Source organism: Pan troglodytes, chromosome 4 (assembly GCF_028858775.2).
Source record: "Pan troglodytes isolate AG18354 chromosome 4, NHGRI_mPanTro3-v2.0_pri, whole genome shotgun sequence".
Lineage (NCBI taxonomy): Eukaryota > Metazoa > Chordata > Mammalia > Primates > Hominidae > Pan > Pan troglodytes.
Window position 1 is genome coordinate 171,425,487 of NC_072402.2, and position 25,080 is coordinate 171,450,566.

Genomic DNA, 25,080 nt, shown 5'->3' on the forward strand with positions numbered 1-25,080 from the left:
AAGCATGTTCTTTTGTTCTGGCATGATTTTTTGACTATCTCAACTCCCTAAGAAGCGATTGTTTCTCTCTCTTCCAAGGCCTATTTTTCAGCTTTTCCTTCCAAAGCCCTTTCAATACACCTCTATTTAATTCACCAGAGTGGGTTTCCAATGTTTGAAACCCCAATTAAAATAGAAACAGTATAATGTGAACAGGGATAAGAGAGTGTAGGTTTCTGATTCACTGCGCTCACCACTTTACATTAAATAAGCTGTGTGTCCCTCTCTCTCCTAGTTACAAGCAGGATGCTTTGCCAAGGCCTGACTGTGTCTTTTTCTCTTCATATCCACAGTGCCCAGCTCAGGGTTGACTTCTCCTCTGCACCTGCCATGGTTTATAATTATGCATTTCTTTGTGGGATAATTTGTTTAATGTCATCTACTCTCACTATGTTGGAAGTCCCATGAAAATAGAATGCATGGAGCCCAATTTATTAGGAAGACCAACTGTCCCAATTTGCCTGGGGTGGGGTGGGGGATTCCTGAGACATGACTTCCAGGGCTAAAATCAGGAAAGTCCAGGGCAAATTGGAGCAGTGCCCACCCTACCAGTGTCTGGCATATAGGAAGTCTTCAAGCACCAGTTGTCCCGGTCACTCAAGGAATATATGTTGAGATGAACGGAGGCAAACTGCAGCACAGCAGAAGGCGTATTCTTTCATGCAAAAACATTTCTTCATGCCTGCTGTGTGCCAGGTAACCAGCTTGTCAGAAGCAGAAGATTCAACGAAGGAAATCCCAGCAGCCAGGGCTGCCATAGGATTGTAGGTTGAAATCACACTGCATGAGGTCTTGAGCATCAGGCTAAGAAACCAGCATGCAGCACCCAGATGAGGCAGGTCCCCTCTGATTTAGGAGAAGGGAGGAGATATGAAAACATAGTAATTTAGGAATGATGCATTGGCAGCGCCTCCCAGGGACTCTGATAAGGAAACCACTGCAGGAGGAATCCGCAGGGGCTACTGAAACAGGGGACAGAACCTGAAGTGAGCGGGTTATTTGGTTGTTTCTTTCCAAATTCTGCACTGGGCAGAGAGAGGGGTTTAGCAACTTCCTTTTTCGTCTCAAGCACAGCCATCTGTTCAGTTCAACAAGCAGAAAATCCACCCCCAGGAAACGTGAATTTATTTGTGGGTATGTGATGGATCCTACGTCTTTACTCCTTAGGAAGATTCAGCTACACAACCCATGCCACGGGGCCATCCTCTTGATAGGTTTCAACTCTGCTGCTGAGCAGATGAGAACACGTTTATGTGCAGCTGCTATCGACAGTGTTTTTGTCTGCCTGCCCCCAACCCAGTCTTATATTGAAAGCGAACCCCCCAGGCAATGGTATTAGTAGGGAGGCCTTTGGGAGGTGATTAGGTCATGAGGGTGGAGCCCCATTGATGAGATTAGTGCCCTTAGAAAGAGACCCCAGAGAGCTGCCTGGCCTCTTCTGCCATGTGAGGGCACAGCAAGAAGGAGCTGTCTGTGAACCACAAAGCAGACCCTCGTCAGATTCCAAACTGCCAGTGACTGATCTTCAACTTCCAGCCTCCAAAACTGCAAGGAATAAATTTCTGTAGTTTATAAGCCACCCAGTCTATGGTATTCTGCTATGGCAGCCTGGAATGACCAAGACAGCAGCCAAATGAACTTTTGGATGGGGCCTCGCAGACTTTCAGGGCCTGGAGATCCTCTGAGAAGAACATCTCTGTAATTCGGCTCCCCATTTCAAAGCAGGGAAAGAATCTTATTTGCATGATATAATAAGCAAGAAGCTGGGGCTGGGCTGCTCTCTCTTTAACTCTTCTCAATAAAGAACTGAATCATACAATAGGGAGCCCCGTGCCCCTGGGGAGTAGGGGAAAGTGAAAAGACAGGGAAACAAATAGATTGCATCGTGTGGTAAGAGAGTTTTTCTCCTGTGAAAATTCTCTTTCAATCCTTGTCATTACACCAAGAAGAAAATCTCACTTTGGTACTAATAGGTCTTTAACGCCTCCCTCAAACTTTAACACCTCTCCAAATCTCCCTTTCAAATGGGAATCAAACAGGCCTCAAGCCCAGAGTCTTCCACAGGCAACCCTATTCCTCTAGAATTAAATATTCTAGAGTTTCATAATATCGTTTTATTTTCGTGGTATATCTTTTTCTGGATAGCTTCTATTTGTAGCAGGTGGGATTGGCTTTCCATCTATGGTAGTAAGTTTTCCTTTTGAAGAAATGTATTTTAAGTTTTAAATGGGAGACAAGTTGAGGAAAAATAATGAGGGAAAGACTAGACCACATGGTATGCAGTGATAGCAAAATTGTCGGTGGACCTTAAACCATTGAAGTTTGAAAGCAGGAGTGGAGGACAGAGGGATGGGCTGGTGACCCCGGGGCCGCTCACCAGAGCAGGCTCCGCACATGTTATTAAGCAAATGTCAAGCCTGAAATTTAAAAGGTGGCTCTTTAAATGAATTAGAGTCAGAGACACTGGAAAGTGCCAGGAAATTCTTCACGTGACCTTGAACAGACAGAAACCTCCTGAGATGAGAGAGTACAGGTCTATTATTTGACTTGGCAAAGGACCCTTCTGGTGGATAGGGGTGTCCCTTCTCTAAAAAATGATGTGCAGTGCATTTCTGTATGTTTCCTGTGAATAACCACTGAGGCACCAGCAAGGGGAGTCATGGGGGTAGAAGGACAACCGCAGTAGCCATCACCCATTGAGACCCTGCTCAGCTCTGCCTGTGCTGCCAGGAGCCTCACCTCACCCTTTCAACAGCCCTTTCATGCTGATGCTAGTAACCTCTGACGCTTATGGAGCACACACTGTATGCCAACATCTCTTCAAAGCATTCATTCATTCATTTAATCCAAACAGTAACCCAAGGAGACCATCATTATTACTCCCACTTCACAGATCAGAAAACTGAGGTGGAAAGGGTAGGTCACAGCTGGTGGTCAGTGGTAGAGGCAGATTCAAGCCCAGACATTCCGGCTCCAGAGCCTACACTCCAACTTTGTGGAGGGGAGTGACAGAGGAGGATGCACAGCTACTAAATTGTAAAGTCAGCAAAACCATCCTCCCCAAGGTGGCATTTCCCCCAAAAGCAAGCTATTGCATTAATTCAACAAATGTTTGTTGAGCATCTACTATGTGGGAAAGACCCTCTTTTTGTTCCAGTCATCGGCAGCTGGGGGCTCTAGGTCCATCCCTGCCCTCCCCGAAGCAGGAGAGTAACCTTGTAGACTTCCTGTTAGGGCCCTGGGGTCTCTGGGTGAATTTGATGCAGACTCAGCCATTAGCCTGGCTGGGCCACAAAATCAGGAAGCTTGGACCAGTGCTGTGGAACCTTGATTCCTGCCCCAGTTTTGTCATTTCCTGCCTCAGCCTCTTTGCAGCTCCCGGCCTCAGTTGCCTCACCTCCAAAATGGAGGTCTTAATGACAATGGTCTGGCTTCACTCACAGGGTTATCGTGAAAATCAAAAGAGATTGCTCAGGGAAAAGCCTCTTCAAACTGGAGCTCCAGGTGATGGTTGTCATCTGTCGATGTTGCTCTCTGGTGAGTTCTTTAAAAATGGAAATTACTGTTTGTTTCTAATTACAAAAGTTCAGGAGTTACAGAATAGCACACAGATTTTTAAACACGGTTTATTACCCCACTACTTGTTAATAATCTCTACTAACCTGTTGGTGTATTTCCTTCCGGATACATAAAGAGAGTTGAACCCTGAACGATATGGAAGTTGGGGTGTTGACCCCCCTCAGAGTTGAAAATCTGCATACAACTTTTGACTCCCCAAAACACTACAGATAGCCTACTGTTGACTGCAAGCCTTGCTGAGAACATAAACAGTCAATTAACATATTTTGTATGTTATATGTATTGTATACTGTATTCTTACAATAAAGGAAGCTAGAGTAAAGAAAATGTTATTGAGAAAATCATAAGGAAGAGAAAGTATATTTACGTTCACTACGCAGAAGTGGCTCAGCATAAAGGTCTTCACCCTTGTCATCATCAACTCGAGTAGGCTGAGGAGGAGGAAAAGGAGTGGTTGTTTCTGCTCTCTCAGGGGTGGCAGAGGTGGAAGAAGAGTCACCTGTAAGTGGACCTGTGCAGTTCAAACCTGTGATGTTTGAAGGTCAACTGTATGATGATTGCCTACATAGAACCCGGTAGCTTTCTACAGCACTTGGAAGGAAATCCACACTCCTTATCAACACTTCACCTTGACTTTCAGTCTGTGTGATCTGGCCCTGCTTGCCTCTCCTACCTCTTCTCTCTCTACTCACACATTATTTCTCTTTCTTTTTCCCTCCTAATACACCAATGGCATTTCCCCTCAAGGCCTTCCCCTCTTTGCCTGAAATGCTCTGGATTTCATGACTCTGGAAATCATGACTGGATTTTTTTTTTTCAGCGTGCAAGTCATGGCCGAAATGTCACCTCCTTGGATAGTCCCTCCATCTTCACGCACACTAAACTAGTCCATCTTGCATGCCTTTCTTCATGGCATTGTGTGCCATGCTCAGAAATTATCTTGTGTATTCTTAAGTCCATATATGTATTACCTGTCTTTCCCTAAATAACTTCCCACCCTGAGCTTGTTCCTGTCCATATTCCCAGTACCCAGAATGGTGCTTGGCATACAGCACATCTTCATTACATAGTTAATAAGTGAATGAATTGGATTAATGTACTTGTGAGCTAGGATTATACTATATTTAATGTTTTTATAACTGATTTTTCCCTGCTATGGTGTGACCACCTTGACTTTGAATGGAAGTGTAGCATTCCCTTGTATGGGTGGATCAAAATTTCTTTTCTTTTCTTTTTTTTTTTTTTGAGACTGAATCTCACTCTATCACCCAGGCTGGAGTGCAGTGGCACGATCTCTGCTCACTGCAACCTCCGCCTCCCAGGTTCAAGTGATTCTTGTGCCTCAGCCTCCTGAGTAGCTGGGATTATAGGCACACACCATCATGCCAGGCTAATTTTTGTATTTTTAGTAGAGACGGGGTTTCACCATATTGGCTCGAATTCCTGACCTCAGGTGATCTGGCTGCCTCAGCCTCCAAAAGTGCTGGGATTACAGCCATGAGCCACTGCGCCCGGCCTGGATCATAATTTTTAACTAAGCCCCCATTACTGACTAGGTGGGACATTTCTGATTCTTGTGTTTGTAAGTTAATACTACATTCTACAGTGACCATCTTTGTCCATACACACATTTTCTCATCTCTCCATGACCACTTCCCTTGGATTAATTCCTAGCAGTAAAACTGAGGGAACAAAGGGTTACATTGTTTGAATCCTCTTCATATATATTACCATGGTCTGCAGAAAGGTTGTATCATCTCTGAGTTTGCTGTAACGACCCTTAGCTTGTGGGCTTCTCAGCAGAATGCTCTGAAGACCATGGAAATATCATTGTCTCCTCTTACCCAGGAGAGTAAAGGTTGAGGCCCTCCGGCAAGACAGATCATGCCCACTTACTCTGCAGAAACTTCCTCCCTTTCCAATAACAGGAACAACTCCTAGCTCTGCTGCTCAGGCCCAATGTGTGATACACAGGAATCCCCTAAGCAGTGATGTTCCGAAGTTAGAAGTCACTCCAGCCAGGCTGAGGAGCTTATCATTCAAGAAGCTAATACCAGCCAGCCAGACTGTGCCAGCTCAACCTTCCTCCTTTTGTTCTCCAAAGCACACCTTGCCTTGGTCACCTGACCTTCACTAAGCTCAGCCCATATTTGGCCAAACCATCTGGGCCTCTGCTCAACGTGCCTTTGCTTTGTGACCTGTTCCACATCATTTTTCAAGGTCTAGCTTTACTCCCCACCTAAACTGTCACCTTCTAGAAAGCCCCTTTTCATAGTACAGCTCTCAGGGAGATCTCCCGGCCCAGAACTGCCCATAACTCTGATTACCAGCTTCTCTGTCAGCATTTGCCCATCTAACCACTTTGTGTTGTTTATATACCTTTGTGCATGAGTAACTCTAAATTTTCAACTGAGTGTTTTTCTCACTGGGAGCTCACGCATAGTGTGACAGTCAGAACCTTTGAGATAATCAGGGCTGGGATTGAGCCTCAACTCTGCCACCCACTAGTTCTGTGCATTTGGGCAGCACAGTCAACTCTTCTGAGCCTCAGTTGCTCCATCTATAAAATGGGGGTTACTATAGCATGAATTTGAAAAGATTGCTCCAAGAATTCGATGCATGCAAAATACTTAGCATAGTGCCTCCCACAGAATGATTATTAAAAAATCAGCAGCAGGCCGGGAGCGGTGGCTCATGCCTGCAATCCCAGCACTTTGGGAGGCTGAGGCGGGCAGATTGCCTAAGCTCAGGAGTTCGTGATTAGCTTTGGCAACATGGTGAAACATCGTCTCTACTAAAATACAAAAAATTAGCCACCCAAGATGGTGTGCCCCTGTGGTCCCAGCTATTTGGGAGGCTGAGGCAGGAGAATTGCTTGAACCCGAGACGTGGAGCTTGCAGTGAGCCGAGATGGCACCACTGCACTCCAGCCTGGGTGACAGAGTGAAACTCCATCTTAAAAAACAAAAACAAAAACAAAAAAACAGCAACAAAATGGGGATATTCATCCCAATTTTGTTTTTCTAGACCTCTACAAAGGCTGAGCCAGTAATGTGTACAATGTTAAAAGAAATATTTGTGGAATGGAATGAGCGGATGTTGTGTAAACATTCATTGTGCGTGTATGTATTTAGTTCTACTAACCAGAACCCTGGGGGACCAGAACCAGTTACCCCAGTGTCTAGAGAGGAGGAAAGAAATCTCTCTCCTTAGCTGAAACCTTAGTAAGAGCTCAGTCCAGAGCTTGCTTGAAAGTAAAGATATGTCATCCAATTTAATCCCCACGCCAACCTTACAGAAAGATCTTTTTATATCCTTATGCTAAGAAGACCTACCACTGACTGTGCCAGATCTGTGCAAGATGCTTTTGAAAAATGTAATTCCCTTTAAGCCCTCACACTATCTCAATGAGACAAGAATTATTATTACTGAAGAGGAAATGGGGTCAGAAAGTTTAAGTGAACTGCTCAAGGGCAAATGGGTAGTAAGAGAAGAAAGAAGATGAGTAAGGATTGAACAGAGGCTTACTCTGTTCAAATAAATAAAATTAAATTAAAATGGTTGCCTCTTCACCAACTGATTCCCTGACATTCTCACATGCGTTCAGTTGGTGCTTAATAGGAACTGAATTGAAATCTCATGGTGATCTGTTAGAGACTTGGATCTTCTAATAGATGCTTCAAAGGGAGCAGTTTCTATTTCCGGTGCCCACGGAGATCTCGAGGGAGATTTCTCCCCACCCCTGCTCTGACGTCACGATGTTCTTGTTTTTCTCTGGGCCCTGTGACTCAGCACATGGCTCCAGATGGCTTCCTGCATTTCCAGCCTTGTTGGCTGGGGTGCCCAGGCCCTGGTAAAGTAAGCAAACCAGAACTAAGTTGCAACAAAGCATCAACACCTCCCTGCCCCTGCCCTCTGTTATGAAGACTTTGTAGTCCACTACTCATGATGGCCAGTCCCTCCATGGCTCCCCTCCCTCCTTGCCCTGAGATCCCCACACTTGGCCCCAGCACATCTGATGCCTGAAGATGAGACCCAGGAGTGATCATTCTCCCAGCAACCAGTGAACGGGCAAAGGGGCAGTTCTTTCACCCTTTGATCCTTTATTGACTTTAGGCAATTTACTTTCTCAGCCTCAGTGATCAAATGGGGACGCTAATATTGTCTACTTCTGAGGGTTGTAGAGTTAGGGTTGCCAGATAAAATACAGAAAGTCCAGTTACATTTGAATGTCAGATAAATGATGATTTTTTTCAGTACGCATGTCCCAAATATTGCTCAAATTTAACTGTGTGTCTCATGACTTTATTTGTTAAATCTGGCAACCTTATGTGGAGTGTGGAGTCAGATAACAAACGCAAAAATGCTTTGTCACCTACAGAGAGCTGTACACTTCATGATATCTTTTCCATGAGACGTATGCATGTGTACCCGTGACAACCAGCTTTGTCTGGAGCATAGAACAGGTAGTTTCAGGCAGGTAGTGGAGAATGTGTACCACCTGAGTCTATGATTTGAGATCCCTGGGTCTTGTTTGTCAATGGACTGATCTTTGCACATTTCGCTTCTGAGCCCTCAATGCATCCATCTTGAATTCTCTCAAATGCTTGAATGAAAAATACAGGAGCAACAGAAGCCCAAAAGGTTGCCTATTACTGATTGACTGGCATGTGTCATAGGCCAAATCTCCTTTTGATTTTGTGGTTAAAGAAGAAACAAGTAGAATAATTTATAAGTGTAAATCCTTATTTATTACATCCTTTATTATGTAATAAAGAATGTATGTGCACAACATTTAGCTCTAATATGTTCTAAGAGCCCTGCTTAACACAGAAAAACAAAAGGAACCAGCATACTATAAATAGACTACAGTGTTTATTTTTGATTTGGGGTGTCTCCTCCTACTAGAAATCTAAATTCTGAGAGGAAAGATTTTTGCCTGTTTTGTTCCCCAGGACTGAGAACAGTGCCTGGCCCAGGAAGGGTGGATATTTGATCAGTTGAAACCAGTTTAACTAGCTACATTAAAGAAAAATAAATACAGTGAGCCACAGAGGCTCATGCCTGTAATCTCAGCAATTTGAGAGGCTGAGGTGGGAGTATCGCTTGAGCCAAGGAGTTCAAGACCTGCCTGGGCAACAAAGCAAGACCCTGTCTCTGCAAAAAAAATAAAAAAATTAGCCAGATGTGGTGGCGCATGTCTGTGGTCCCAGTTACATGGGGGCCTGGAGCGGGAGGATCCCTTGAGCCCAGGATGTCAAGGCTACAGTTAGCCATGTTCATGCCACTGCACTTCAGCCTGGATGACAGAGCAAGACACTGTCAAAAGAAAGAAAGAAAGAAAGAAAGAAAGAAAGAAAGAAAGAAAGAAAGAAAGAAAGAAAGAAAGAAAGAAAGAAAGAAAGAAAGAGGGGAAGGAAGGAAGGAAGGAAGAGAGAGAGAAAGGAAAGAAAGGAAAGAAAGAAAGGCAGGCAGGCATGGGAAAGAAACCTTTCTGGAACTAATCCACCTCCCTTTCTTGCTAAGGTATAGTCATAGCCCTAAGTTTTTTAGAGTGATTTACACCACCTCCCAAAGGAGTCTCCACTAACCATGACCCACTCACTCAAGTGTCCAGCGACCCAGGTTGCTTGATATGCCTTTCCCCAAACTCCCCGAAGAGCTGCTGCTATGTGTTTTTATTTTTTAACAAATGTGCCATTGGCTCCCAAGGCAGTAATGAGTGCCGAGTACTGAGTATTTGGATTCCACCATTGGCTGGCATCACCAACAAAAGAAGTTCAGGCCCCTGCAGGGACTCCTTGGAGAACTCTTGGGGTTTGCCTCTTGGAAGCAACTCTCTGACGGAGAGCCTGACATTATCGGTGACTAGAAGCAGCTTTGCCAAGTCTTGCTGCTGCATTTGGGTCCCATTACCCCCGTGGCCATCCTTCACTTCTATGTTAGTTCAACTGCCACTGTTCCAGCATTCTCCCCCCATCGTTCTCAAAGCTGCCCCCTCTTCTTCATCCCCATCACCTGCCCTAGTCCAGGCTTCCCCATCTCTCCCAGGCCTGTTTTATTTCCCTGCCTATAGACTCTGCTTTCCAAATCCATCTTCCCCACTGTCCCAGAGCAATCCTTTTGAGAACCATGTCTCAGCAGCTGTTGACTTGTCCCACGGCTCCCATTCTATGAGATTTAGGAAGCCAGATGCTCTTCCTAAAACGTTTCCATGTTTCTCTGTGGGAGATGAGTAGAGATGGGAGCTATATTCTCATGGTCGTTTCTGGCTTGCTTCCACTGAATTAGTTTAGTATAGGAATCAGTCACCTTGCATGGATGCGTGCACACACACACACACAAGCACGCACACACATATACCTATCAGGTGCCATCCAATCACACATCACATCCACCCAGATGTGGCTTTGGCCCCTTTCCCCTATTTTTCACACCAGAAGGCTCATGCTGGTTATTTTTGTGAGCATCAGGCTTTTCTGAATATTTCTGGATGGAGAAATTCACATGTCAGCAAGATATCAACTTCAGTGTTTTCAATTATATACTTTTAAATATAACATACATGGATTCATTCTCTTCATTAAAAAATAGGGAGAAGGAAAGGATAGAGAGAGATTTGTTAAAGGATACAAAATTACTAGATGGCTAGATAGGACGAAGAAGTTGTAGTGTTCTATAGCATTGCAGGATGACTATAGTTAATATATAATATAGTATATAGTTTCAAATAGCTAGATGGAGGATATTGAATGCTCCCAACACAAAGATATGATAAAGGTTTGAGACGATGGATATGCTAATTACCCTGATCTGATCACTATATATTATATGTATCAAAACATCACTATGTACCCCATGAATATGTATAATTATTATTTGTCAATTTCAAAGAAAAAAGAGTTAAAGCATCAGAGATAATGCTGAGGAGGTGGACCAGGAAGGAGGAGCCTGGTTTCTTGATATCACCACGGAGTCTCCAGCCAGCCTGGGACTACTTACCTCTCCGGCTTCCTGTTGCAAGATATAAATAACCTGCTACGTGTTGGGTGGCTGTGAGCAGGTTTTCTGTTCCCTGCAGCTGACAATGCTATCTGAGACATTCCCACCTACCACTGAGCCTCCCTTGTCTTCCACCATCACTTTAGCTTCTTACCAGTCTTTATTTTTCTACCTAGTACTTCATCACTGGCTGACAAGGTATGATTTTTGAATTGCTCACAAGTTGGTCTCTATTTTCCCATGAGAATGTAAGCTCCACGTGGAGAAGGAGTTGGTCTTGTTCCCATGTTATCCGTAAGGCCTAATACAATACCTGGCACATAGCAGGTGTTTGATAAGTATTTGTCAAATAAATGAATGAATGCAGATTTGATCACCTTCCTCCCCTTTCAGAAGATAAAATCCAAACTACTCAGATAGGCAAACGGTCATTCCTGCCCTGGACACTACCTGCTCCACCCACCTTGTACCAAGCTCCATGTCTACACCCTCTGCTGGGCCTTTGCACAGGCTGTTCTCTCACATACATTAATTGAGCATCTTCTATATGTCAGGTGCCCTTTCAGGCATGGGAGATAACTCAATGAACCAGCCAGCTGCAGTTTCCACCCAATGGAGCTCAGGAGAAAGGAGAGACGTAGGCCGGCAGTACAGTGTGGCCAGTCACAGTGCAAGGTGGGATACAGGGAATTAAGAGCTCCTCAGTGTCTAAGTAGCAAACTCCAATTCATTTTTTAAGGCCCAGCCCCAATGTCCCCTCTTCTAGGAAGGCTTTTCCCAGACCCTGTGTTGGAGCAGATGCTCCTGGTGCTCCCTAAGCCCCTTGGCCTTCTGCTGCCACTGAACGCAGCCCACTCGTTTGTCTTTGCCTGGGTCCTTGTGCGCCTCTCCAGGCAGCCTATGAGCCATAGGGCCAGGAGCCCTGTCTTATTGTCTCCATAGCCCCAAGGCCCAGTGCAGGGCTAGACGTGGCAGTTTTTATTGGATTCAGCTACTGACTTGTCCCTTCCTTGGCTTGCTCTTCTCCTCTCCAGCCCCCTTCACTTGCTTAAGTTTCAGGTTTCAGGCTGACTCTGTCTCTCCTTTTCACACTTAGGTCCCCAGACATTTCTTTGTCTTGTTCTGAATTAACCCTTCCTCTTTCGAGGGAAGCTCGGGGAGGGGAAGTGCCAGCTTTCTCTTGGCTGACTAGCAAAGCTTAGATGAAAGGGCAGAAAAAGGTATCCAAACTCTTAGCAATTGTTTTCCTGCTTTTATTATTCTTTATTCCTCAGGCTAGGCCCCTCCTTCCCTCCTTGCTTTCTCTGTCTTGCATTGTCACCCAACCATACTCCGTTCCCAGAATGTGACAGACTCCGCACACCTCTGCACCTCTGCACCTGCTGCTTCCCTCCGCCAGAGACGCTGTTCCCCCACCATCGCTTCCTGATGAAAGCGGCCACACTCTGTGAAGCCAAGTACCCATGTTACTTTCTCAATATGGCTCCTCCCATGTCCCCTTCCCCATCCCCAAGCACAATAAATCGCTCCCACGGTGCTCTGTGCTTCCTTGGCTGTAGCTGGATCCCATGACATTCTGGTGGGTCATCCATGGTCACATCCTCTCAGATGTGAGCTCCTCATCACCTGGATCAGTGAGAAGTCTGTGCCCAATCTCTCTTTGTCCTTCCAGTGCTCAGCATAGAGCTTGCCATGCTATAGAACCAAATAGACAATTGTTGCTTTGGGTGGCTGAGGTCTTAGGCAAGGGAGTGAGAAGGAGTGGCCACCCTTCCTGGTAACAGCACCTTATTTGCCTCTGGAGAACCATCTTCCCCACTTTCCATCCATCTGGCTTGAATAGGACTGACCGAAATGCACGGCAGGGCATATGACCCAAGGCAACCCCATTGGACAGCGCATCCCCTGACCTGAGAGATTGCTCAGTGATGGGCATGTCACCCAAGCCTGGCCCATGAGATCATGGCAACAAAATTAAAGATGAGTTTGGAAATTGAGTGGAGGGCAGATGAGGGCAGGAGGAAAAGGATAAACCAAAACTAGAATTTGTGCCTTATAGCCATGAAGTCTAAGATATTTGAGAGAGTCTGGCCACACTCATGGCTCTGTGTTCCCAAGGGATCAAAGTGTTCTTACCTCACAATCTGCTCTTGTTGTGGGAGGATCATGATTGGGCCTTCTTGTTGGCAGTACCTAGAGTTGAAAGAAGCAAGACATGACGGTGAGCTGTGGAGAAAGAGCATGCATTTTGGAGTCAGACGATCTGAGCTCAAATTTTAGCTCTGCTACTTACTGGCTGCACACAAGTCCCTTGTCTCCCTGACGCTTGGTGCCTTCATCAGTGAGACATGAAAATCGATTTGTAAAGTCACATTCACAAATAAAACATGCATGCAAATAGCAGTTAGTCATCTACTGCAGTGATTCCATTGTAATTCTGAGTTGGTAGTCCACTAAAATCATCTCAGGTAGGAGATGTGGAAGTGGATGATGAGGCTTAAGCTATGGCAGAGAGTAAGAATGGAGAGGAAGATAGAATAAATATTATCCAGGGAATATTAGTCAGAAATCTTCTGTTTGCAATTGACAGAAACCCCACTTGAAAGCATGCTTCACCGGGCGCGGTGGCTCACACCTGTAATCCCAGCACTTTGGGAGGCTGAGGCGGGTGGATCACAAGGTCAGGAGTTCGAGACCAGCCTGGCCAATATGGTGAAACCCTATCTCTACTAAAAATACAAAAATTAGCCTGGTGTGGTGGCGCATGCCTGTAGTTTCAGCTACTCAGGAGGCTGAGGCAGAAGAATCACTTGAACCGGGGAGGCAGAGGTTGCAGTGAGCTGAGATTGAAATCACACCACTGCACTCCAGCTTGGACAACAGAGCAAGACTGTGTCTGAAAATAAATAAATAAATGAAATGAAAACGAAAGCATGCTTAAGCAAAAAAGAATCAGTCCACATAGCTCAGAGGTGCATGGCCAGGAGGCTGAGTCTCTGCCTATTACCCCATTATGGTCCTGCTTTCCTGTGGGGTGACCTGATTCTCTGATTCTCCACTGTGCACATGGAGGCCCCAGCTGTTCCAGGCTGGCATATTTGCACAGTGAGCAATCCCTATAGGAAAAGAGAGGGTCTCTTCCCCAGCATTTCTCACAAAAGTCTTGGAACTGAGCCTCAATGGCCACTCTTCCATCATGCTCCCATCCTAGAGCCCATGATGGGCATGAGAGATATTCTGATTGGCTGAGCCTGGGTCCTTAGTGCTGGGGGTAGGGGGGTTGGGGGGGCAGAGAGGAGAGAATCCAACCTCACCTTAACTACACGGAGTGAGAGTGGAGAAGGGGATCTCTGGGGTGCTGTCACTCAAAGAAGTGAGGTATACCAGGCAAATATAGAAAACAGGTGTGTCTTCCAGAAGGAGTTTAGCCATCCAAGGAAGGTTTGGAAGTGGAAGGCCAGGAAATCAAGAGTCAGCACTAACCAGGCGGTTTTGAGCTCGTAGCCCCTGTCTTTGGTCTCCAGCAGGCCTCACAAGCATGACTCAGTGGTGAGGCTGCCGCACATGTGGTTTTGAAACCAACCTTTCCCCTTGGCCCCAGCAGTGCGTTGGCGTGTCCCTGGGGCTGGTCCCAGTGCCCGCCTGGAAATGCCCTTGGTTTGGGCCCCTGCCTGAATCTCTGGAAAGGTCTTTGATCTCCTCACCCCAGCTCTTCCATTGGCTTCCTCCTCACCCTGGGACAAAGTCTGGCAATCGCTGAGAAAAAGGCCAAATGCCACCTTGCAATTTGCTTGGTCATCCTGGAACAAGTGCTGCTGGGGCTCCCTGTCCCTACCCAAGCAGAGGAAAGTTCAGGACAGTGGGCAGATGCCCCCACCCCCAGAAACGAGTAGACCAGGAGGCTGGGCCCGGGGTGCTGGCCGAGACCCTGGCCAAGTGCTTATCCACAGTGATAAATGAGGTCATCATAGCTGCTAAGGTCAGTCCTCCTCGGGCATGTAAACAGCAAATAAGCTCATGATTGGAGAACACCCTTTGAGAGAGGAGGCTCCTGCATGCAGAAGATCCTTCCTGAGCACCTTCTGCCCTCCATGTCCGAGCTGCACACTGGAACAGAGAGGTGAATAAAACGTAATCCCTACCCCAAATTGCTTGCCAGCAATGACAAGAGACAGACAGGTAGCAATCAGCCCACAGTACGGTACACAGAGTCTGTTTATAGAAGGACACTCTAGAGCTTGGGAAGTACAGAGGAGGCATAAAAGCTACAGCAGGGGGACAAGTGGGAGGGACCCAAGGAGCCAGGGACTATGCTGGCACCTGAAGGAGAAAGCTGGTGGGGTGAAGAAAGGAGGGAAAAGCCATCCATCCTAGGTGGAAGCAGCATGTGCAAAAATGCAGTGGTTGCTCAGGGGCCTGTAAGTGGAGCCCAGGGCACTGGGAGAGGCGATGGAAAGAGGGGAGATTAGAGGGGAAGATGGGACCAGTGTTCTCAAGTTCTTTAATTGGGGCAGTGTCGAGGTCTGGTCCAGACTCATTCCCTCTGGTCCAGATCATTTTCTCTAAAACAATTAAACAGAAACTCATGCAGACCCAGTGTCTCCCTCCATAGGAAATCGTCTTAGCAAGGACTCGGCACTTTCTGGGAAAGCTAAAGGGATGTGTGACTTTCTGGGAAACCACATCCCAATATTTCCTGCATTCTCACCCCAGAGCCCCCAAATCAGGCTCGTTTCTGGGAAGTCAAATCAACAGTGGAGGTTTGGACTGTTGCAGCAGCCAGGTGGAAAGACACGCAGCCCCTGCACACCTGGGCTGGCTGGACAAAGTGGCCGGGCAGATGCGCAGGAAGGAAAGCCTGCAGGTGCTGAAGGCGCCCCCAGAAGAAAGACAAAACCATCTCTCCTTGTCCCCTTATTTTGTCATTTGAAACATCATTTAGGGGAAGGTGAAGGCCATTTGGTCATATATTCCCAGCTGCGTGACCTTGGGACTTTCAGTTTCCTCAGCTGAAAAGGTGATGTGAGAATGGCCCTAGGTCTAGCAAGCCAAGCACCTGTGCGAGGAGATGCCCACTTACTCTTTTTTCTGAAGACCCTCCTCAGCAAAGCCCGAAAGTGCTCTCTCTCCCCACGCTGGAGACCAGTGTGCTCTCCAGACAGCAGGCTTTCCCTGGCAGGGTCACAAACCAAATGTCTAAGTATTAAAAGTTTTAAAGCAAGCTAACAAACTGCTAGATAAAATATATCATACCTCCTCACATGATGGCAGAGCTTCCTAATGACCTGGAAGGCCAGATCAGAATGGCTAGACTCCTCGGAGTTTCACATTGGCATGTGGCAGCTACTTTCCCCATTCTTCATGTTTTCCTGCACCGGGAGAAAAACAGAAACCGGGCACTCGGCCCACGTGGCCAAGCTCTACCCAGGTCCCACAAAGCAGCTGCCCTTTGTCCAGCCTTCAGGGCTGGAGCACCCACTGGCCATGTGGTCCACACTAGGGAAAATTGGAGAGGTCCAGGAGGCCTCAGAAGTGGGCATGGGCATTTGGACGGGGAACCCCAGGGTCCTGGGAACCCAGAGCGTCCTCTGGAAGGGAGGCATGTGAGTTCCAACTGGGCACAGCCCTTTGTTCCCCAAGACTCCTCACTTGCAGGGAGGGGCAGTGTCTGAGCAAGACCTTCTAAAATGCAGGGCCCAGGGCTGGAGCCCCTCTTACCCTGATCAGAGAGTGCTGGACAGGGAATTGGAGATGCAAGAATATCAGGGTTTTAATTTATTTATTTATTTATTTATTTATTTATTTATTTATTTTTTGAGACTGAGTCTAGCTCTGTCATCCAGGCTGAGTGCAGTGGCGAAATCTTGGCTCGCTGCAACCTCTGCCTCTGGGTTCAAATGATTCTCCTGCCTCAGCCTCCTGAGTAGCTGGGATTACAGGTGCACGCCACCACACCCTGCTAATTTTTTTTTTTTTTTTTTTTTTTTTTTTGTACTTTTAGTAGAGACGAGCTTTCACCATGCTGGACAGGCTGGTCTTGAACGCCTCACCTGCAATGACCTGCCTGCCTCAGCCTCCCAAAGTGCTGGCATTATAGGTGTGAACCACCACACCCGGCAGGAAATCAGCTTTTTAATTTTGCTATTTCCAAGTGAGATCTGAAGTAAGGCCCACAACGTTTCTGGCCCTTAGTCTTTCCCAGAGTCAACCAATTTGGTCTCTGCACTTCCTTCTGGCTCTGGCCCAGGGTCCTAAAGCTGGTCCTGCCCTTCCTAAGGCCAGTGGATATGGGTCATCAGCTTTGTAAAACCTTTCTGCCTGGTGCCAGCACCTCCAGGGCTACAGTTAGCCTTAGTATTTGACACCTGGACTTCCCTCAGCAGCAGGCCTGGAACTGAAAAGCAAGCAAACCCATGCAAAACTTGTATTTCTTTCACCTGTGACCTGGGATCATGAACGCTGTGGAGTCCTGACCAGGCTCACCTATACCAGTGTCCAGGTCTTCCAGGCAGGACAGGCCTCCATCAGACCCATTCACAGATCTGGCTGGCTCTCCCAAGCCAGGTCTGTCGTCAGGATCTTTAAAGAAAATCAATGAATGAAGCAAAATGAGAGGACAGAGGGCTGCTGGCTTAGTGCAGGGAAAAACTGGTATGGGCCTGTAAGTTCTGCAGTGTTTGGAGACAGATAAGGCCTTACACTGAATGTGGGGAGAGGAAGGGGACCAGAGGAGGAGGGGAATAATTATTACTGTTCAGTGAGTTTTTCCAGGTGCCATAATATGTGTTGCTTTTTTTTTTTTTTTTTTTTTTCAGATCAAGTCTCACTCTGTCACCAGGCTGGAATGCAATGGTGCGATCTTGGCTCACTGCAACCTCTGCCTCCCAGGTTCAAATGATTCTCCTGCCTCAGCCTCCCCAGTAGCTGGGACTACAGGTGTGCAGCACCATGCCCAGCTAGTTTTTTTTTCTTTTTTTGTATTTTTAATAGAGGTGGGGTTTCACCCTGTTGGCCAGGATGGTTTTGATCTCCTGACCTTGTGATCCACACGCCTTGGCCTCCCAAAGTGCTGGGATTACAGGCATGAGCCATCGCGCCTGTCCCTGTTGCATTTTTTTTTACCTCCATTTTCTCAGTAATGTAAGGACCTCATAGACCAGTGAAATCCTCTCCTTTCCAAGACCTCAATTTTGGGAGGTGACATAGGCCTGCTCACTTTTTATTTTGCCATGGAAAGACATTATAAAGCAAATATCCACTCAATTGTTTATTCAGTTGACAAATACTTATTGAGGGTCTACTCTGTGCCAGGCATTCTTTCAAGCCTTGGGATACAGCTGTGAACAAGACAGACAAAAATCCCTGCCCTCTTGGGAAGAGTCAGACAGTGGCCCAAGCAGGAACTAAATCATAGGTCAGATGGGCTAAGTGCTATGGAGGAAAAACAGGTCAGGCAAGGGGGAAAGGCACACTGTGGCTGGATGGCAATTTCCGATAGGGTGATCAGGGAAGGTGTCCTTGAGAAGGAGACGTGTGAGTTAAGTTCTGAAGCTAGTGAGGCAGTGAGTTTTGTGGGTGGGGGTGGGTGGGGGAGGACTCTAGGCAGAGGGAACAACAGCTCAAAGGCCCTTAGTCCTTTCCACTGAAAAAATAATCATCAAAGAAGGGACCAGGTGAGGTGGCACATGCCTACAATCCCAGCACTGGGAGGCCGAGGCAGGAGGATTGCTTGAGGCCAGGAGTTCAAGACTGTCTCTAAAAAGCATAAATTAGCCAGGCATGGCGGTGTGTGCCTATGGTCCCAGCTACAGGCTGAGGTGGGAGGATCACTTGAGCTCAGGAGTTCAAGGCTGCAGTGAGCTGTGATTATGCCACTGCACTCCAGTCTGGGCAATAGCATGAGACCCTGTTTCTGTAATAAAAATAGAATAATAATAAAGAAAGAATATAATCACAGAATAAGGGCCAATCCTTCTTAAGGGAGGGCAATTCGTGACCTATTATGTTGACATATATACACACACATATGGAGATACAGTAATTTGTCTTTAGTTTATGTTGCATAGGGTAAGAACCTGTCCCAAGTCAGTTTTTGTCTGCAGACCAGCATGTGGCAAGTTACTGTTATTGCATTTTACAGGTGAGGAATCCGAGCCTCAGAGAGGGAGTGGGCTTTGTCCGGCATCACGACAGCTGAAGCCCACAGGCTAGGATTTGAACCCAGATCCTGAAGACGCCAGGGCCTTTGCCCCTGTCCACTAGCCGTTGTGGCCTGCTTCACAACCACGTCTCCTGGCCCCCGCTCCAGGGCTCCACGACTGCTGATTAAAAGAACAGCTTTGCCATATGGTTTAACCGGATTTTTCCTCCTCCTTTTTCTTCCCCAGACTGCATGCCCAGGAAGGAGGCTGGGGCAGTATGGACTGCATCTGAGCTAGCAGGACGGGGTGGGCAGGTGGGCAGGGCCGCAGACTTTGCTCCTTTTGGGAGATCTGTAGGCAGCTCCCCGGCGATATGCCTGCTGGGGCCTTCATGCTGGCATTTGGCCCAGTCAGGAAGTCTAGGCTAGGTGTGGCCTAGAAGACAGCATTGCCTCATACCGACTCATGCCAGCGAGCACTGACTAGCCACCCACTCTGTGCCCAGCTCTGTGCTGGGAGCTTTGGAGGTTACTTCACCGAAATGAATCCCCTTAACAGCAGTGAAATGTAGGCAAGAGACCCGTTGATTTGTTCATTCACTCATTCACACGTTCTTTACACCAAACTTTGCTGAGTACCACTTCATTCCAGAGAATACTGCCTCGGGCTCTACGATGGGCCAGGCATTGTGCCAGGCACTTGTGTTCCTATTTTAAAAGGTACTAAATCATAGTATGATATAGAGAGAAAGACTTTGAGGTCGATGGAGCAATTCACTCAGACGAGACCTGGGAAAGTTTGGAGAGGAGGTGAGATCTGGGCTGGGCCCTGCAGTAGCGGAGTTTGGGGTGGGGAAAGGGCATTCAGGCAGGGGTAACAGAGGCCAGGCAGCTGGATAACGAAGAGTGTGTTTGGGAACCAAGTGTTGACTGACCCTCTGGAACAGGGTTTCCCCCACAGGACAGTGGGGAGAAGGGTGGTTAGGAAGGAGGCTGGGAAAGTTGGTTCCCCATCTAGTCTTTGTGAGTGGCTCCCAAGGCCACCCACCAACTTCTCTGACCCTCATTTTGCCATCCTGTGAATCAGATTTAATGACCCTCGTCCTGCCTGTATTATAGGGAGGTTTTGAAGGTCAAAGGGAACCCAGAGACTTTGCTATGCCGAGAGAGAGGTCTCTTGCCCCTGGTTTTGCTTCCTTCCCAGGGGTGTGCGGGCCCCTGGGTTTCAATGGTTTCTTCAGGGCTGGCCTCCAGCCACACTCTGCCAGCCCCACAACCCCCACCCCAGGTGCTCCTGAAGGTCAAGAGTGTGTCCTGCTCATTTGCATCTGTGCATGGGGTAGATGGTCAGAGCCCAAGTCAAGGAGTCAGCCTGACGGCAGCCTGATCCCCATTCAGGTGCACATTGCCCCGGCGGCCCCCGGCAAATCACTTTCATCTCTGAGCCTCAGTGTCCTCATAACGGGCCTGTTGTGAGCTGTGGTGAGCAGCAGGTGATACGGAGCTTGCATTCAGCCCCTGTGAACGACTTGCCGGGACTGCTCTAAGCAGGGACCTCACCACCCTTCCCGGGACATCCTGGAGCAGGAAGGCTCCTGCTGGTCCAATTCCCAACTGACAATCAATTACTCAATCGCTCACTTTGTTCACTCACTCCATTCACTCACTCCTTCAACGAATGTTTACTGACCACCTTCCAGGCACCCAGCACAGCACTGAGTGCTTTGTTGTTGCAATGATTAAGACAAGGTTTTGAACCTCAACAGAGAACTTATAATTGAATTAAAATTGGCAGGCAATACGTGACTATGTGCCCCCTGGATGGGGCAGGTGGCAGTTGACAGAGTGCAGAGAGAGAAAAAGACACAGAAATTGTTAGGTTGGAGTAGGGTAGGGATATGCGTCAGGGAAGACCTCTCAGAGGGTGTGGCCTCCAGCAGAGTCTGTGGAACTCAGGAGGGTGGGGAGTAGAAGGTGGGCATTCCAGCTAAGAGAACTACCTGAGCAAAGGTATGGAGGGAGGCATGCATGTGGCCATCAAACCTGCTTAGCTGGAAGGAATGGGTGGAACCTGGTTGTACAGGTGGCCAGGGCTGGGCAGCAGAAGGCCAGGAGACTGAGCACTTCCTGCAGCCTGGATTCCAGGGTGTTGACAGGAGGAGGCTGCAACACCAGCTAACTCAGAGCTCTGAGATGGTGAGGTAGGAGGGTGAGTGATGGGCTGGCCTCCCTGCCTGGCAGTCCTCCTGCCCCTTTAGATAGGATGCAGGGTGGGAAGAGCAGAGCTCCTGCCTCTGATTCACTGTGTAGGTCAATACTCAAGTAGGTCACTATGTTTCTCAGAGCCTTGGTTTCTAAACATGGAAAACTGGAGAGACTGGGCCAGATGGTCTCAATTGCCTTTCCAGCTCTGGGACTCTAGAATCTTCTTATTGTCAATTCTGCATCTGCCGTGGCAGTCCTGCCTATCCTGGCTTCTCAGCAATCACCCTCCCCACCAGCCGCAAGGTTAGCTTGTGTGCTCATGCTTGCTTCACGTGATCCTTCTCCTCCAACCTGGCTCTGGAAGATTCCTGACCCTGGAGAGACACACTTCACAGCCAATCAGATGAATCCTTTGGAGAATTTAAACCAAGAGATCCAGGCCCTGGATCAATTAGATAGTGTTAGCCCTTAGATGCAAGGTTATAAGAAGAAGAAAGACTAGTGTTTGCTGACTTTATTTCGTTCTCACATCAACCCTGCAAAGTAAGCTCTGTTTGTATACCCATTTTATAGATGAGGAAATCAAGTTTAATGAAGGACCATGTTTGTCAGATTATGGCATGTAGCTGGTTACGACGCATCCCAATTCTCCAAGAAAAAAGTTTAAAGTAAAAATCAAAATATTTAGCTTTTGGAATATTTTAGTATAGCTTAGTATATATTAATATACATATTTAATATAGTTGAGTATAGTACATATTATATATACTAAAAATATACCAGAAGCTAAATATTTCCATTTTTAGTATATATAGTATATACTAAAAATAATTGTAAGGTATCTCTAGAGGAACCTATATTATTTTGTTTATGTAAATACTATATACCATGGACTGAAATTCCAATAGGAAATTCCAAATAAGTTCTACTAACTCTGAAACAAAACATTTCTTGGAACTGACACAGCAGATAAAGAATTTAAGGCGTGAAGTGAACATGGGTTTTATATATTGGGAAGGACATTCCCTGAGATCTTTTGAGCCTATATCTACCGTTAGCATCTGTTGGTTGACGTTTTCAGCACGGGCCTCTTCTCAGCAACATGGACACACGGGATAGATCGGTGGGGAAAGGAGGGATGTGGATGTAGTTTGTCTGCATTGCTGCAATTTGGCTGCAATGCTGCTCCACTGGCACCTGCAGTAACAAAGTTCCATAGACAGAATATGACCTGGGTCTTTATCACTTGACTTTCCTGCCTCCCCCAGAGGTGGCTGAGAGCTGGACCAGATCTGAGCCCTGTACATTAAAATCCCAGGTGGGCTGAACTTCTGGAAAAGGAAGAAGAAAAAACCTACAGACAATGCGGATCTGCAGAGACGGTGATGGAACATGTGATTGGAGAGAAGCAGGGCAGCACCCCAGGAGCCCCAGCGAGACATGGGGAGGACACTTTAGCTCTCTGGAAGCCCCGCCCACTTTCTGCAGCCTCAGTTGTGAGATTGCTTTGAATCTTGATGGCTAGTTCCCATTTATATAAACTTTTCTTAGTAAAAGGTCATTTCTAGCAACCAGATAGTCCCTGATAAAGACCTCACTGTTATGACGATGTCTATGTCCTATTAATTAAGATCCTGGGATATGCATCCTACTCCATAAACTTGACTGCACAAGAAATGTTACATTATTTTATTTCCTTGAGGTCTAATTAAATCTGACCCCGACTCCACGTTCTTGCTGAGGTAGCTGAAAAATTGATCTCAGTTGTGAGATGAGATGGGGGGGACCTCTCTTATTTTATATTTTTTTGAGACAGAGTCTCACTCTGCCACCCAGGCTGGGTGCAGTGATGCCATCTCAGGTCACTGCAACCTCTGCCTCCCAGGTTCAAGGGATTCTATTGCCTCTTGTGAGGATCCAGTGACAAAATGGACATAAAATCCAAAGTGGAGTAGCTTGGGACTACAGGTGTGTGCCACCACACCCAGCTAATTTTTGTATTTTTTAGTAGAGACAGGGTTTCGCCATGTCGGCCAGGCTGGTAATGAACTCCTGAGCTCAAGTGATCCCCCTCCTGAGCCTCCCAAAGTGGTGGGATTACAGGCGTGAGCCACCCGCGCCTGGCCCAGGACCCCTCTTCTTCAGGGCAATGCGCCATCTGTGAAGCTCCCACCTGAAATGAGTCTTCAGTCCAACCTTGCAGACTTGGCTACTGCTGATCTTCTCCTCATCCCTTCTGTGGGGGCCCCTATAGGTAGGCATCTATTGTACTGCTGTGCCAGGGTCTAGCCTCCCTGAATTAAATGTGCCACTCAGCCACTTCCATTGGTCACTGAAGTTTCCACCCCCACCCAGTCCTGGTCAGTCTCCCTCTGTCTCACTGCACTCAAAGGCACTTGGCTCTCTCCCTCCCCTGCAGCATAATAACTCAAGTTCAGGCTTTTACTCAAAGCCAGAGGAGGCAGCCTGTCATTGAGTACCTTCTAGTAGCATGGGGCTAGTTTGTACTGGAGGAAGGAAGAGGGAGTATAGGAGCACAGAAAGGAAAGGCAACACCCCACTGGTCATCATGGCAATCAGCTAGGGTGTTCCTACTGGCCACAGTACCCACTGCTTCTGGAAACCTCTCTTTTCCAGAAGGCCCCTGTGGCCATGGAACATAGATCCCCCACTGACATTTGAGTGGGTTCCTGAAGTTATTGCCTGCAGCACAAGATCCATTTGCTCCGAGCAGTGAGAGATGGAGAGGGAGCAACTGGGCCCTAGAGCCGGGTGGTCAGCATGAGGCTCCAGCAGGATCCTGGCGGGTGGTGGCTTTCCCAGCCAGCTTCTCCGAGAGCTGCCCCAGCCCAGGCCACTGCTATTTCTCCAGGATTCTTCCTTGGGGGTAGCTCTATGATCATTTTTATTGGATGTGTCAAAATCACTTTGCTTAAACTCAAATCTGGTCTAGGTTCTCTGTTGAAATAAATCCTAAACGTCTCAATGAAGACTTCAAGGCTCTGCAAAATTCAACCTCACCCTAAATTCAAGCCTCACCCTTTCTCTCCTCACATTCTCCTTGGGTTCCTGAATCACATACATATTATTTCTCTCTTCTCCTGGCCTTTGGTTATCCTGTGTCCCCTGCCTGGCACACAACCTCCCCAACAGGCATTTTGGCTGGCTCCAGGGCCATCCTTCAGTGTTGGAGAGTAGAGGGAACGGTGGCTTTGAGGTGCCCAGGTCTGGAGTCAAATGCCTGCTCTGCTACTTGCTGGATGTGTGATCTGTTGTTCTCTGAGCCTCAAGCTTCCCATCTGTAAACTGGTTATCACTAAAGCAACTACACAGGGCTGAAGTGAGGATCCAGTGAGAAAATGGACATAAAACACAAAATGAAGTGAGAAAATGTGCCACTCTGATATGCTGTCAGCATAGAAAACTGTCTCTTCCATTCCTTCAACAAATATCCCCTCTTTGCACTCTACCCCCAGCTGAATAAAAGCAGAGTGTAGTTTATGTAGCTTAAGAGGTGACTGACAGCTAGATTCTTGGTCAGGAGATTGAGTGATAGAGAGTCTGAAAGTGACAGGTATCATTTATTAACACTTGCCATGTGCCCAGCACCATGTGGAATGCCCACAGATGTTACCCACTGAGTTCACACATCCCCGGGCAGGGAGGAGCTTTTTTCATTTGTCTGTTTTTATGAACAACAAAAAAGAGGCTCAAAGAGTTTAAGTGACTTATCCAATGTCACTGCAGTTAAAACACACACACACACACATCCACACACATGTACATATATACACTTATTTTTTAATTAATTAATTAATTAATTTTGAGACAGAGTTTCACTCTTCTTGCCCAGGCTGGAGTGCAAAGGCATGATCTTGGCTCACCACAACCTCGCCTCCCCTGTTCAAGCGATTCTCCCGCCTCAGCCCACCAAGTAGCTGGGATTACAGGCATGTGCCACCACGTCCAGCTAATTTTTTTGTATTTTTAGTAGAGACGGGGTTTCTCCATGTTGGTCAGGCTGGTCTCGTACTTCCGACCTCAGGTAATCCACCCACCTCAGCCTCCCAAAGTGCTGGGATTACAGGCATCAGCCACCGTGCCCAGCCCATATA

General features: G+C 47.2%; 2 long non-coding RNA genes across 2 annotated transcripts; one reads left to right on the forward strand and one right to left on the reverse strand.

The window, feature by feature from the left end:
• Positions 1-11,859: 11,859 nt before the first annotated feature.
• On the reverse strand, positions 11,860-16,038 carry LOC107974935 (uncharacterized). Its single transcript, XR_001718048.3, has 4 exons — positions 15,874-16,038; positions 15,701-15,792; positions 12,757-12,813; positions 11,860-12,315 (listed from the first exon to the last, which is right to left on the reverse strand). It is a non-coding gene; the product is annotated as an uncharacterized LOC107974935 (long non-coding RNA).
• On the forward strand, positions 14,307-18,975 carry LOC107974936 (uncharacterized). Its single transcript, XR_001718049.3, has 2 exons — positions 14,307-14,740; positions 18,761-18,975. It is a non-coding gene; the product is annotated as an uncharacterized LOC107974936 (long non-coding RNA).
• Positions 18,976-25,080: the final 6,105 nt, after the last annotated feature.